The 15170-nt window shown below is 43.1% G+C and overlaps 1 protein-coding gene across 2 annotated transcripts in view; it reads right to left on the bottom strand.

Annotated features, from left to right (window-relative positions):
• The window catches only part of SETBP1 (SET binding protein 1), a 346918-nt gene that overhangs the window by 77514 nt on the left and 254234 nt on the right, over positions 1 to 15170 (bottom strand). The gene's annotated exons all lie outside the window — the stretch shown is intronic.

The raw sequence follows: 15170 nt of genomic DNA, 5'->3' as shown, positions 1-15170 counted from the left end.
TCATTCAAATACTCCCTTTTCCGGCCCTCCAGGAAGTACTGACTACTCTCTTTACTGGCCCCCACTGGACTGGGCCCACACCATCTAGGCACCAAAGGCATCCTAACTCCCTTCTCTCCCTCCATGTGCACCTCTCTTCCTCTCTTCCTCGGAAAGGCGATCCATGGAGAGCAGCGAGTGGGTCACATGGCTCTTTGTGTATCAGAGTCCTTGACACAAAGTAGGTAGATGCTTAACACCTATTGGTTTAAAAACAATCATATGCATTTGAAACTATACATATATTCTATGATTGAAAACCAACTGGAATCACTGGATATGAAATATGTAATAAAGGTTGGCATGCCACAGGTACGCAATATGTGTTTAATAATAACAGTAATTATAACCACCAATATTTATTGCATGTTTTCCAGTGAATCAGACATTATGCTACCACGTTATAAGCAACTATACCCTGTGAGTTGGAAACTATAATCCCTACTTTTGACTTGAGAAATCAGAGGTGGATGTTGCTTAAATCACTTGCCCAAGGCCTGCCATGAGCTCTGTGGTCAGCCTCTATCTCTTCCCAGTGACAGCTCATGGCTCTAAATCAGAGGGTGCCTGTCACTTTTTGGCCAGTTTCCTAAGCAAATCCACTGGGGCTGCTCCCTGAGGAAGCGATCTGAGTTCTCAGCTTATGGGGCTGTGATGATTGAAGGAAAGAATGTGCACAGATGTATTTTGCAAATAAAGTCACTATCCCAACGTGTGCCAAATCACCAGACGTGGAGGATTCGGATTCTTTGACCCAAAGGCAGCAGTGGATTCAGGGCATCTGCTTGCCTACTTGGCCTTGAATGGAACTTATTTGGCATTTCTCCAGGTGCAGCTACACCTGAGGCCACGTTGATCTGCCTGGTGCCAGAAGGCCCAAAGGGCGAGTGGTAGACGCAGAACCAGGAGGCCAGCCACAAACAGAAGAGGAAGACGTGGGGTGGGATAATTACCTTCAGAGTAATTTCACTTTTTCCAAACAATCAGGGGGGTGTTGTGAGGATGGGGCAAAGCTCCCTCTGGGTACAGAGTCGTTCAATCACAGCTTCACAAAGTAGGCCCTTGGTGTACGGGGGCCAAATGGGATTTCACAAACCAAGGCAAACACGGGCCCAGCCAGCTAAGTGTATGCCTGCTTTCCTTGGGACCGCCTTTCTAGCAGACAGCCAGCAGAAATGAGGCCAAAAGGCCCAACCTACAGTCCATACTTTATTTGAATAAAAAAATGTCTCTAAATGCTGAGATTTATAACTTCACAGGAAAGGTTTGGGAGGGGAAAAAATAGTTTAAAAGAACATTCTGTGTAGCATTATGGTGCTGCCAACAGTTTGTGGGTTGGACAGGGCACTGCGTTCCTAAAGATTAGACATAACTGAGGGTTTCTTCTTCTTCTCTTTTAATAGCAAGGGAATACAAATCCTCCCCTCATGTCAGAGTCTCAATTCTTCAGGCTTTTGGTACAATTTTGTCCATTCAGGAGTAATATTTAACTAAAGGGAAATCAGAAAAACTGTAGCTTTTTTTTTTCTTGAAACCAAAAGAATGTAAAGATATCGAGTTTAGCTTTTTAATTGAATTTCTAAACTTTCTATATTTTTTTTAATAAGAGAAAGAATTTTGGTGGCTATAAGGAGAAAGCACATGTTTTTGTGATTACTAGGATTTTGGTGTTGGTATTTGATGAAAATGCCACAGAGCTGTAGTATGAGGCACCGCGAGCCTTCTGAGTGAATTGCCCCACTCCTGACCCCCACCAAAGAGAAATGTCAGCAAGAAATCCAAGCAAGGGAGTTATTTCCCTTTTCACATGGGAGAAAACACAGCTTCGGAACTGTAAAAAGAAAGGAAGAGTGAGAAATATTTTGATTTAATACATGTTCGGAGCCACCTCCTCCAAGCCTGCCAGCCTGGATGACACACTGAGGTTTTGGTGGCTGGTTAGCTCACCGGGGCATGCTAAGAGAGCACGTCATTATAATTCAATCACTCAAGCAGGGATTAGAGGAAAAGCCACCGTTGCCTACTTATGAAGAAAGGGTTTGTGAAGCCATCTGGACACGTAACAGCATTGCGAGATGCTCTGGAACTACTTACATGATCCAGGTAAGTAGTATCATGCCATGCTAATCTGCAGAAGGGTACAGAGACCCCCGCCCCATTTCTTTGATTCTGGTCCTTGCGGGGAACATCCAATTGAAACCTGCCACTGGACAGGGAGAGTGCTGTGATAAGGACAAGCCTTACCCAGTCCAACCCCCTCCCCAGGCCTCCACGGGGACTTGCAGCTCATGTCAAGCAGACCACACCACGCTATCCCTTTTTTTCTCTCCCAAAACGTATCACAGGTTGTTCTTATTTAATTATTTTATTTATTTATTTTTTTCTCTTCTGCATCAACTAGTAAACACTCCACAAAAATAGGAGCTCTTTCTTATTCATGCTTGTCTCCCCAGGAATTTTATACATACACACACACGTGCGCACACAACACCCACACACACACCCACACACACGCAGTATTTTTTTCAAAGAACACCACATATATATTGATATTTGTCCTCGAGCTGTTCCTCCCTATTCCCCATTTATCTAAATACAAATAATTCAAGGCCCGGGTATGGTACCACCTCCTTCATGAAGCATTCCATATGCTACTTCAGTCTAAAAATGAACTATCTCTCTTTGGAGTGCTCTATCTTCCAGTTTAGCAATTGATGGTTCAGTAATTGACTATTTTTGTTGTTGTTGTTTTACTGCATTTTCGAAATCCTCCATGAGGTAGACTTTTCCCTACCAGAACACAAGGAGAAACGTACAAAGAACATAGGTAGTCCGTCATGAAGCAAATGTTAGCATCTTGCCCTCTGAAGGGTGCTCTGGGAGAAAGAAAGGGCATAAACAAAAGTTAGCAGGTATGAAAGCAGGAGGCATCTGCATTCAGGAAACAGTAAGAAGTCCCAGGTGCTGGAATACCAGAGGGGAAGGGGGAGAGGAGTGTCCAGGAGTCAGAAAGATGAGGAACAACGGAAGGTCAGAGACATCTGACTCTCTGCTGCTGGACGGGCCACGTAAAAAGCAGGAGGAGAAATGGAGGCAGCCGCAGGAAGCAAGGACCAGCCCCTGGCTAATAGCCAGAGGGGATCTGAGTCCTCACAGTGCGAAGAACGGAATGGGTCAGCAACAGGAAGAAGCTTGGAAGCTGATCCTTCTCCAGAAGCTCCAGTAAGGAAAACAGCCCTGCCCACACCTCGATGTCAGCTCCCGAGAGACCCTGAACAAAGGACCCCGTTGAGCCCCTCAACCTTTGACCTACAGAAACTGAGCCAATAAATTTGTGTTGTTTCAAGCTGCTGGATTTGTGATACATTATTACAGTAGCAATAGAAAGTAAATATACATTTCGTTATTTGTCTTATCGCTGCATTTTTATAGCTGGAGTCAGCAGATAAGTTGCCCTACAGCAGGTGTCGTTGAATAGCGCTAACAAACTCTCACTGGGACTGACCCAATGCCACGGGACTGAAAGTGCCACCCCTTTCAGGAGAACGTCCAAGTCCCGCAGCTGATGCGTACATGTCATCTGAACTTTCAGTTATCTTTGGGTGCAGTGTGTATTTTTGGTGACTTACCCGCCTTAACTGTATACCCTGCCACCTCACCTTTGTCATCAAATCCAACTGGGGTCCAGCTGATGCCTGCCCCTCTGTGTGTGTATGTGTGTTCAGAGAAGGATTTACTTCATCTCAGTAAGAGCGTAATTGGGAAGGAAAGCCCGGTGCTTACAGGAGGTTTCTATAGCAATCTGCTGTTTTGTAGTTCTGTGCTTGAATATATTATCCAAAGTGGAAGTGAAAAGCAACGAACATTATTAACGACTATGTGGTAAGCAGTGTGTTGCATGCTCTTGTGGATATTCTGCTTTTATTTGGCTCTCATAAAACTCTGCCAGGTGAGTCTTAATAGTCTCATTTTTCAGATGAGGTAAAGAAGGATTAAAGAAGCTAAATTGCCCAAGGTCGCACGACTCGTAAGTGGGGGATTTAGCATCCAAATCTACACCTGAGAGACTTTAATTCTCGAGCTTTTTCTTGCCTATGAGGCTGCCTTAGAAGTTGCTGAATTTATTTTTAAGCTAGTGCTTCTCAAAGCATGTGCCAGGAACCCTGGTGGTCTGTGAGGATCGTCCTGATCAACCGGCCCCTCAGTAAGAGCTGCGCTCGGCATCATCTCAACGTCATATAAGCTACACAACTAGGATGGCATGGTCCTGACCCCCATCCCACCGCCACTCAGATTTTATCTGAGTGAGTTAAGAATCCTTACCTAAAAGAAAGGTAAACAAAACAAGGTCATATATGAGGAAACAGTGAAACGAACGTGAAGCTATTCGAGTTGTAGCAGAGAAGCAGGAGATGCCAGAATGGTTAAGGGAAGTAAGTAGGCAAGATTTGGGAGCCAGATGGGAAAGATCAGGGTGTTTTACGTGAAGGAGGCAATGTGGTGCCTGGAGGATCAGATGAGAGGCTAATTATGGTATTTTCTGTAGGATAAGGAGGAGATTTAGCAGAACTCACAGCAAGGGAATAAGCTGAAAATGATCGGGAAACAAGGTGAGACTGTGAGGGTAGATAATGGAGGGTCTTTTAATCCAAATAAAGAATTTTGGACTTGATGCGATAGGAATTGATCTTTCTTCATCCAGTATCAATTATTCCTTTACCTGTGGCTGCCTTTCTAGGTGTTCCATGAAAAACTAGTCCATTCCTTTTTTCCCCATTTCAATAATTACTATATTTGTTTAGTTAGAGTCGTAAGGGGGAGATGGCTGCAATAGAGTTTTGCTCTGGGTTGATTATAACCAAAAAAACAAACAAACAAAAAAACAAAAAAACAATAACACCAAAATGAAAAATGAATTAGAAAAGCATTGCTCTTGACCAAGAAAGTCAGCCCATGTGAATGAAGCATTTCTGGGGACTGAGTGACTTCTATACGCATGTGGAGCTAACATGCTATGTTGGGGAACTCACTTGAGGGGGATCATTGCTCAGAGTCCTCGCCAGTTATCAGGAGAAGATACCCAGAAGTGGATTCTCCTCTCTGAGACAGACCACTGGGACAGATTTTCCTGCATCATAAGTAATATCAACTGGAACTCAAGAACTAATAGAGAAAAAGTTGATGAGAAGAGCCATTTCAGTTACTTTATTTGATAACATTTCATTTGCAGTGTCCAATGAAGACTTAAGAAATTTCCCAGAAGATCCTGCCTTTTCCTTTGCCTGATGCCTTATGAAAATGCCAAGCTCAAAGCATATGTAGATATGAACTTCTTGGTTGAGGAGGAATAGAATTAAAAAATAAGCAGGAGAGCTGTTTTTTTGAACTGGGAATTACTGCCTTTACATCACCTTAGAAATAGCCACAGGTATCCCAGGAAGGAAAATAAGCAAGTACAAAGTAGTCCATTGTGTCATAAACCTAAAATGAATGACTGGCTCCTTCCATTTAAATGCTCTTGGTATGAGTGGCAGCAGTACTGACCAATTAGCGCAGAAACAATTTGACTTGTTCTAGTGTGTGTGTGTGTGTGTGTGTGTGTGTGTGTGTGTGTACCTGAGAAGTGGGGGTGGTATTTGTAACACAGGCTGGCTGGTTGCATTTTCCACTGCAGGATGGAGCTGTGGATCTTAAGCTTTGGAAAACTTATTGCTCCTCCCTCCCTTGTCAGATTCTGATCTGAGAAGAAACACTCAACACTCACAGACTCTTGGGAAAAAGTTTTGGCAACCATCTTCAGCCGTGACTAATTTGTCCCCTTCCCAGTTGCTGTCCTGGCATTTGAGTTCTTGTGGAGACCTTAAATAGGACAGTCTGGAAATCTGGATGGTTTTTATCCCCAATTGCTGCTACGTTTATTTAAAAAATATATTCCCATGTCTGGGCAACAACACAAAATGCAGAAGGAAAGGTTATGGTGGGCAGTTTGGGGAAGGTACGTGAGAGAAAATTGAAAAGACCAGGCAAACAAATTGGTGGTGGGACAGAGAGAAACAGGAGGGACAGTGGGGGAGGGGAGCATGGGTTGGATTTTTCTAAGCTTCTCCTGGGGAGGTGGGAGGGAGGAAGGCCGAAAGGAAAGGAAGGTGAGCAGTTCCCATCAGCTAGGAATCTGTGCATTTATGTTATCATACTGGTTATTTAGTGGGATTGTAAGGTGATTTTATTTTTTCTTCTACATGTTTTTCTAAATTTTCCACATTTTCTTCACTGGCATGCATTTGTTTTAGATGATAAAAAACAATAAATGTGTTCTCAAATAATAATTTGCTTTATGTGAAGAATGGGGAATCCACTTTTATTGTTGTTTTTGGGGACTCAAAGAGAAAAATAACATCTAGTGTGAAAGGTGTTTTTTTGTTTGTTTGTTTTTTTGTAGAAAGACATACTGACACAGACTTTTTGGACTATGAGACTTCTAGTGAAGGGTGATAAGGTGTCCGTTACATATTTATAGCTATAACAATGCCAGCACTATATCCTATACATATTAGGCATTTGATACTTTCATAATTGTGTTTTAGAAAAACTAAGTAAAAATATGTAAACTAACGTCACAGAGAAGCATACCCTGTAAAAGAAAACCTCTTCGTCCTACTGGTCTTACTTTGAATATAAGACATGAGAAACTGGTTCAGAACCACAGTTGTTTTAGCCCACTTCCCCATTCCTGGTGGACGTTCACAAGAAGATGAAGTCTCCTCTCTAGCAATTTACCAAACTTTTGAGATGAACCCCCAAGCCAATAGTTTCTTTAATCACTTGCTCCACTCCATTTTTATTTTCAGCTTATATCACTCAAGATGCAAGTTTTTGTGTTTACTAGGAGATGTGTAAAGTCTCTCAACATTTTCTTTAAAAAATAACAAAGTCTTAAATACTAGTTGTATTGTTTTGTGATTTAGTGAGTGAAACATTCTTGTTCTCCCTTTGTGATTTTCAGGCCCTCGGTGCTCCCTCTCTGCCTTCGGAGATGATGGCTGCACACAAAGAGTTGGCCTTACAACCGGGCTTGGCTGACCCTGGCTCCAAAGAGCTCCCTGTATATAAAAAGCTCAATTTGGTAAAGACCAAATTGCCAATTAGCTAGTACCTTATTCTGGGCTCCGTTATTTAACCCACTGGCAAGCGTTCTTTAGGGATAATTCAGAAGCTGAGTCACACTGCTGACCTTGTCACAGACTTTAGAAATCTAGTAGGAAAGAAGGAGTTGTTGAGAAAAGTCAGAAAACCTGGGATCTGCACTTTTCCTGTGCAAAACTGGTTCGGTAACTTTGGACAAAGACTTGTTAACCTTCTGGGTTTTGATTTCCTTGCCTGTCAAGTGGGAGAGCAACACCGATCTGCAAACCCCAATGGATGTGGAAAATCAAATAACAGTCAGGAAATGTGCTTTGAAAGCGAAGCACCCTGTTCAGATGTAAGGAATGATGTAACCTCCAGGAAACCTGTGTATCTCTGTGTCCTCAGATGGTCCATCAGCAAGGGGAGCCCCGTGTCCTTACCCGAGTCCCAGTTCCTTCACTGGAGAGTGCAAAACCACAGCAGAGGCAGCTCTTGGGGTTTGCGTGCTCTACCTTTAATCTTTCCTTCTTAATGCCTCCTGCTCATGCAACTTGTTCTGAATCTTTGTGTAATTGGGCAAACACCAATACCAACCTGCTTTTACAACATGCAATTTATTACACTGGAAGTTATTTTATGAGTCTTTTTTCCCTGTAGAATGGGTTTTTGTTTCCAGTGATTAAGTATGTAGACTCTCATTATTCTAATTGCTCTGTATATGTGTATATATCTATCGCTTGTCTCCTGATAGCTTTACAAGCTCTTTGAGGACAGGCATGTTTTCTGGTATGTCATCCTGTCACCCAGCACCTAATACCAGGCTCAATGCCCTGTACGCCCAGGCTCCGTTAGCGTCAGTGGGTCCTCCCTTCCTCCGGGGTGCACTGTCACATGCCCTGCATGGCGGCTATGCCTCTTAAAAAGCCATGCCCACTCAACTGCTACCTTCGTCTAGCCAGGTGCTTTCCGGTCCCCCCACATATGCCCACTTGCACGTCTTCATCCATCTCCTACCACACTCACTCACTACGCATCTACTCTCCAAGGTTCAGTTCCAGGATTTTGCCTTTTGAACTATTATCTTTACTGATCCTGGATCCCTCCAGTTATGTTAACTTAGTCTTTTTTTTTAGTGTAGTATAAGGAACTTGAGGTCAGGAGCCCTTCCTTAACTCTGCCTTTTTTTCTAGTCTCTCTAGAGGTTCCCCGCACTGTATTATATGTTAAGTAACTAACGAGCTCCCAGTCATTTTTGACAATGTGAGCTCTTCATGAACCGGCATATACATTTTATTCCACAAAACAGTAAAGACCTCTGGAAGACCAACAGTTGGCTTTTAGTCTATATTATTTTGCACCTAGTAAACATTCAATAAAAACCCATTTACCAGAACTTGTGATAACCTGGGCTGTTCCTCCAAATACTCACAGTAGTTCAGCCAACACCCATGCTACCACAGAGAGGAATTTCTAAAAGTGTTTACATAGTCATTACCAGGATCCAAAACTAAGTGCCCACGTGTCTGTGGGGCAGGAAAGGAGAAGCTGGCCTGGAATCTCTCCCCTCTTTTTAAATACTGGAACCTTTACCTTTTCTAGACGTGACCTTCATGTGGAGGCAGAATTCTGGCATTGTTCTTACGCGCTCAGAATTGGGGGATCTTAGACTGAAGACCTGCTGAGAATGAGTGTGTCACTTCCTATCAAGGGCTGATTACGGAAACAAAGTCTCTTTAGAAACTGGAACACTGCTAGAACCACAAGGAAGTTTTGCTTTCTGCACCTACAGCCCCCTTTCCTCATTATCCACTTATTCATTAACTCTTTGCCATCTGGATTTCACATACAGCTCACCAGGCCTTAATAACATGAGGCACTAAATACAGCTTTAACTTTTCCGTTGTCTTCAGAATTACCAAGGTGTTCAGACATATTCTCATCTCCCATGAACTCTCTGAACCTTCTGGTCCGACTGTACACCCCATTCTTCTTAAATTCATTTTTCCTTGACTCCTTGGTTCTCCTCTAACATTTCTGTCATTCCTTCTCTGCATCATCCCCAACCCCCTTTCTGCCTCTCTCTTTAAGGTGGGCCACCGGGTCCTTTGACAAATCTCTAGCTCTAAGCTCTGTACAGAGTTGCCAACTTGCTGTCTTTACAATGTATCTCCTCACACACCAACCAGATTCTCTCTTTGATTTCTATCATTCTGTTCACGTGCCACCATTTTCCCAGTTGCCAAGCATACTGGAATCATCGTCTTTGGCTTTGTTAGAGAGAGAAAGAGATGACTCAAGAATGACTCCTTACTATTATTTTTTTGCTGGAGAACCTGAGTAGAGAATGATGACTTCATGATGCTTGTAATCTAGGGGGTGGGGTGGGGGAGGGAGCATAGGGTAGTGGGTACAATTCAAACAAGAAATGGATAATTACAATATCATATGAAGAATGCAAAGATGGGGTAAGTTTGCACAACCCAGACTAGGGGAAAGGAGTGGTCAGGGAAAACTGGTAAAATATAATTTGGTTGTTTCATGATTTATGCCAGTTTCAAAAACGGCTTCCCACTGCCTACTTAATTGAGCACAAGCCTGAACGTGGGGGGAAACCCTCTAAATCATGAGCGCAACATTCTTTTCTAATTTTATATGTTATGATCCCTCAACTGCAGATCCCAACCTCAAAAGAACTAAACACTATTTTCCAAACACTTCTTGGGTATTTCCACCTAAATACCTTTGTCTACACGGCTTCCTTTCTATGTTGTGTTTGCCCCCCACCCCCTGCCAGCACCAACGTCATCATCTCTGCCCTCCAAAAGCTTCTTCCATCCTTCAGGACCCATCTTGAATGGTAACTACTATAAAGAAGCATTTCCTGGCCCCACCTCTCCACTCCCACTGAAAACATGGAGGTGGCTTCACCTTCATTTGGATAGCCTGAGCACTTTCTCTACGATTTTTTTGGTGGGTGTTATAGTCTGCCTTATACTATCAGTTACATCTCATTTCCTCCCCTAGATTATAGAGGAGAGCCTCTGGATTGTAACCTTTTGAGGGGAAAAAGCATTGAGTTACTCATCTTGAATTCCACCCCCAGGACTGCACCAAGCCCTGCATACACTAGACGTTACATAAATTCTTTTAAAATTTTCTCTTGTCCTTTTCACTTCCCCTTGCATGCAGCCAATTTGCATTACGTGCTATCGGGGCACAAGCCTAGGCAATAATCCTAACAAGTATTCAGCCGCATCACTTGTTCATTTGTAGAGTGAAGAGATGGTTTTCTGGAGGGTCCTTCCAAACGCTGCCCTTATCTCTGCCCAGTGACAGGCAGCCTTTGGAAGGCATGCTTTCCTGATTTCTCGAGCCAAGAAAGGCTCCATGTTGTATCAAAGCCAAGTCTGCTGAAATTGTGACTTCTCTGCACCCACACTTGAATCTGCATAATTCTCCAAAGCCACAGAGGTATAAATAAAAACTTCCAACAGGACAGGAGAACGTTTGCCAACTGTGAGAAGATAAATGGCCTGGGGACTTCATGCTCCAAAAGCAGAATGGCTGGATTTCTTATTTCTATGTAGCAAAAGAGATGCTGTGAGTCTAAGTTGTTTTTTTTTTTTTCCTTTTTTCTTCCATTGCTAGAATGTTATGGGTCACAACATTTAATGTGATTAATTCCTGGTTTCCAAAAGGAAACCTTAGGAGGAATCTTGGGAGGCTCGATAAAATAAGTATGTGCAATTGTTAAGACAGGAAAGGGAAAAAAAAATGACTTCCCTCAGAGCCCACAAAGACTGTTTCCAGTCCCAAACATGGATCCCCAGAGATAGCCTGGAAACCAAATTATTGTCAAAGAGATGCTTACCTTTTACAATAGCTCACAGCAAAAGAAAACATATAGCTTAACATCTCTCCCATGACTCACCTTTCTGGTTTCTTTTTTCTGTTACTGTGTCTCTCTCTTTTCTTTTTCCTTTCCCAGATGCTAAGCTCCGAGCTCTTCTACCAATTAGCTATGTATCACTGAACATCGAACGAATCACTTGTCCTTCTTAAGCCGCAGTGTGGTCATCAGCAGAATAAGGTGTTTATACCACACAATTAAGATTCTTTTACTTCTGAGTGTCAATATAAATGCAAGATTGTTCTATTTGCTCCCCGGCTGTGGGCCATATCAGTGCTCTAATCTGTTCTTTTCTAAGATGATGACTCGTTTCAACCCACACAAGGAGCAAGCTAATTTGTTGGTGGGAGTCAGGTATGAGGAGCTTCACCTTTTGCAAAGGTGAGAGCAAATGGCTAAGTGAAGTGTCTGGAGCCAAAGATAAATGGGGTGAGTCACACGGATTAATACACGGACCAGAGGGATGAGCTTTGAAACTTCATTGAACAGGTAAGTAATTGGCCAACCTGGCGAATAACTTGGGCTTCTCCCTTATGCCCAATCTGGGCGCGTGTGTGTGTTCGTATGTGTATGTGTTCATATTCAAATTCCTTTATGTAAATTAGAGACTTTAAGAATCTTAGACTCTCCGGTCTGGCTAGAACCTTTATTGTCATAGTCTCCCTTGGGAACACGGAGAGTCAAAAAAGATGAGGTCTTCCAGCTGGTTCGTGCAGGAGACAAGACGGGGCAGGTACTCTTAATCCTGATAAACCACACAGCAGCTATTGGCGAATTAATCTTCCATTTCCTCCCACAGGATGACCCAGAATTCCATTTGGATTAAGGTTAAACAGTCTACACGTCATTAGCTTTCCATTTTTCACCCTTTCTTTTTTCCTGGTTTTAACTTTTTCCTCCCATGAGTCCTCTTATTCCTTCTGTTCTATTTTTAGAAAACTTTCCTCACACATGTTTCTTTTGTATAGTTTTCATGGCATTTCATCCATGTGGTTAATTCCCTCATCTGGATGACTGCTTGGAGGAGGTTTCTATATTATTTTTGGCTTGGGCATCCACTTCCTGCCAGTGAGTGACAGCAGAGACTGCCTCCCCAAATGCCCCACGGTACTGATAAGTGGAGCTGGCAAAGGGCAAGAGAAAAGCCACACAGACAAGTGGAGTCAGCCAGGCTCAAGGGAATCCAGCTACCTTCAAGGCAGGATTCTGTTATCTGAGAGGTGAGCTAAGAATTAGTTCTCAGCATCCATTCATCATGAAGAAAGTACTTGACATTTGGGGACTCTGGATGGCTACCTTGAGGAATAACGGCATTGAACTAAGATGGAAATTTCCTCTTCTCACTGCTTCTCTAACATCTGTTGGGAGCCTGGACAGCAGTGGTCAAGATGTCTGAAGTTCCTGGCATGATCTGAGGTCAAAGCATGCAAAAGTCGTTTCCAAGTGGTCTGATTGGGAAAAACATCACTCACGCTAGAGACCTCTTCACTGCCTTATGAGAACTTGGCTTTGAGAGCACATTCTGACTATGTATTGTCAACCTTGGACAGGTTTGCTCTTCTGGGAATCTGCTGCCTGTCAGCGTGTGATGCCTGGTAGGAAAGAGGCGCAAATGAGGGCTGATAAGGCTTCTTCCCACTCTGAGAGTCTGTGGATTGCACCTTCCCACTATCTATCCATTATTTGGTCCCTGGCAAGCATTTTTATAAATGGAGATTTAGCAGATGGTATGCATTTAGAAAATAGGTCAAAAGAGGTACTGCCTTCCAAAATCAAAAAAGCTGAGAGTAAAATACAGAAACCAAGTAAGGAGTCTGTGTGTCTTCTAAGCTCTAGGTGTGTTGTAAGGGGGCTAACAAGGCAAAGCATCCATCTGCTGGGGCAGGGGGATGGAGAAAGAATGATTTTCCAAGCAGGAAAGAAAAAATAGAGAGTGCGACTGCTGCTACAGCTAACTGGGGTCTCAATTTCCTGTCTCCATCATGGTAATGACTTACATTTCTATGGGGCCTTTCATTAGCTCTAATCTCAGGGAGCGCTCAAAGTCCTCTTGTGATTCAGCTCCTAAATCTTGTCCTCAACAGGCTAAAAGGATGTCATCTTTATTTCTGCCATATGTACGTTAGAGAAAACTAGCTCACGTGAAGTAGGACATTAGATGCCACAGAAATGAATCCAGAATGGTGAAGAAAAGGTTGAGGGAGAGAAGCGGCGGGAAGTGCTGATTTCCAGCCATGACCCTCAGTATCATCTCGCCAAACAGACACCTGATGGCCTCCAGTAACCTCAGCCTCATTCCACCTGTTGCCTCTCACTTTCAATGGGACTTGGCACTCTCTGGAGTGTATTACATTAAGGTGAACGCTCTTCAGGAAATCTTGACAAACTCTGACATTGGGCTCCACCTGCTACTAAAGACATTTTCTCCTAATGCTTTAGGGGTCCAGAGAGGGTATTTGGGAAATAGACAAGGGGAGGTTCAGGTTGAAAGGGAGAGGAAAGATAGGGAATCTGGTGTGTTCCAGTAAGATATTCAACAAGGTATGCAGGGACAACAGGCATAACTCATATAGACAAAAGCGACCAATAATTAACGATTCATTAAAATGTTGAGGAAAAAATAAAATCATATAAAACAGATAGGCACAAAGCAGTGGCCCAAATAACTCAGAAAACTGGATTTCAGTGAGCAATAATGCATCACCATAATTTTCTAGGTAAACAATGCCAAAACAACAACAACAATAATAGTAGTAATTAATAAAAATAATAATAATAATAATAGTAATAAAGAGCATTCTCTGTCCATGGCTAGTTTTGGTCCTATGAATCAATTTCATCATGCTGAAAGAGAAAGCAATAGTATCGCTCATGCAAAAGTTTAATCTAGGAACTCCTGTCCAGGTAGGCTTAACTTGGGCTTTGCACACACAAAAAAATTACCAAGCACCTTCAACAAAGTCTGATGATGAGAAATGGGAAACCCAGATGAGCACATCCACCCTGGGCAGACACAAAGTGTGGGCCATTTATCATCTTGAGCAAACGCAGGGGACATGACTGCTAATTGGTCTCTTTATTAACCAAGGAGAACATCTACTGCTACAGCAACTCACAAGCTAGTGGCAATTTGGGGGAATCTTTAAGTGCCTTCTCACTCATAATTATATTTCTTCCTGAATTCTGCCAGCCTAGAAAATGTCTCTAATTTCTCATGAATAGTCTGCCCTCACCTTCTCTAATTATAGACTCCCTGGGAAGGGAAAGGACAAGCACGAGGTACACATCATAAACAGAGGTGACACACTACACCCAAACTTTAAATGGGCATGATTTGTCCTTTAAAAACCAGCCTTTGGCAGGGGGGTTTGTACTATGTGGGGGCAGGTGGCACATGAGAAATCCTTTGAGCTTTTGCAACTCCTAGGGAAGGAGTTTCTATTCTTTTCCTAGTAAATTACTGCTCTGTTCTACGGGAGTCTTATCATCCATATGATGTGAAGAAGTATGAAGGAAAGTTTGTATGGGAGGGCAGGTTGGCAAGGAAATTCTGCCAGCAACTGAAAAGGAATGAGCTCTTTCTGTAAGAGCCAATACTTCAGTGTAGCGATTAGTGGGCAAATTCCATTCCCAGTGGACACGCCAAGTGACACAGCGGTAAGGTCCCCTTGGGGGCAGGAGGCTTGCAACACTTTTCAGCCAGGCTCCCTGCCTTTGTGCAGGGAAATGACAGTCAGGTGTTCACTTTGGGGGCCTGCCCAGGGCAGCTTATCAAATGCCCAAAAACAAAGAGAAGACAATATGGCCCGGGGCTGTGGCGCCCTTAGCAGGTAGACTTCAGGATTCATGGGTCATCATCTTTCCATGCCTCGGCTATACAATTCTCAATCTAGGATGTCTGACTGCTCGAGAAAGCATCTCAGATGAACTAGATATTCATTCACGTCCAGCTTGGACATTCTTGGGATTTTGATGGTATTCCCAGGGAGTTTTGGAGGCTTTATCCAAATAGCAAACTGTACCTGTATCTGATCAGAGGAGGACCTGACGAGAGCACCGTCAATAAAAGCATAAAAGTAGTGGGTCTGGTTGTAGT

This window comes from Rhinolophus sinicus, chromosome 4, assembly GCF_057876585.1.
Source record: "Rhinolophus sinicus isolate RSI-liver-muscle chromosome 4, RSI-T2T, whole genome shotgun sequence".
In the NCBI taxonomy this organism is placed as follows: domain Eukaryota; kingdom Metazoa; phylum Chordata; class Mammalia; order Chiroptera; family Rhinolophidae; genus Rhinolophus; species Rhinolophus sinicus.
The sequence above is the reverse complement of the archived record's forward strand: the minus strand, read 5'-3'. Positions and strand labels throughout refer to the sequence as shown.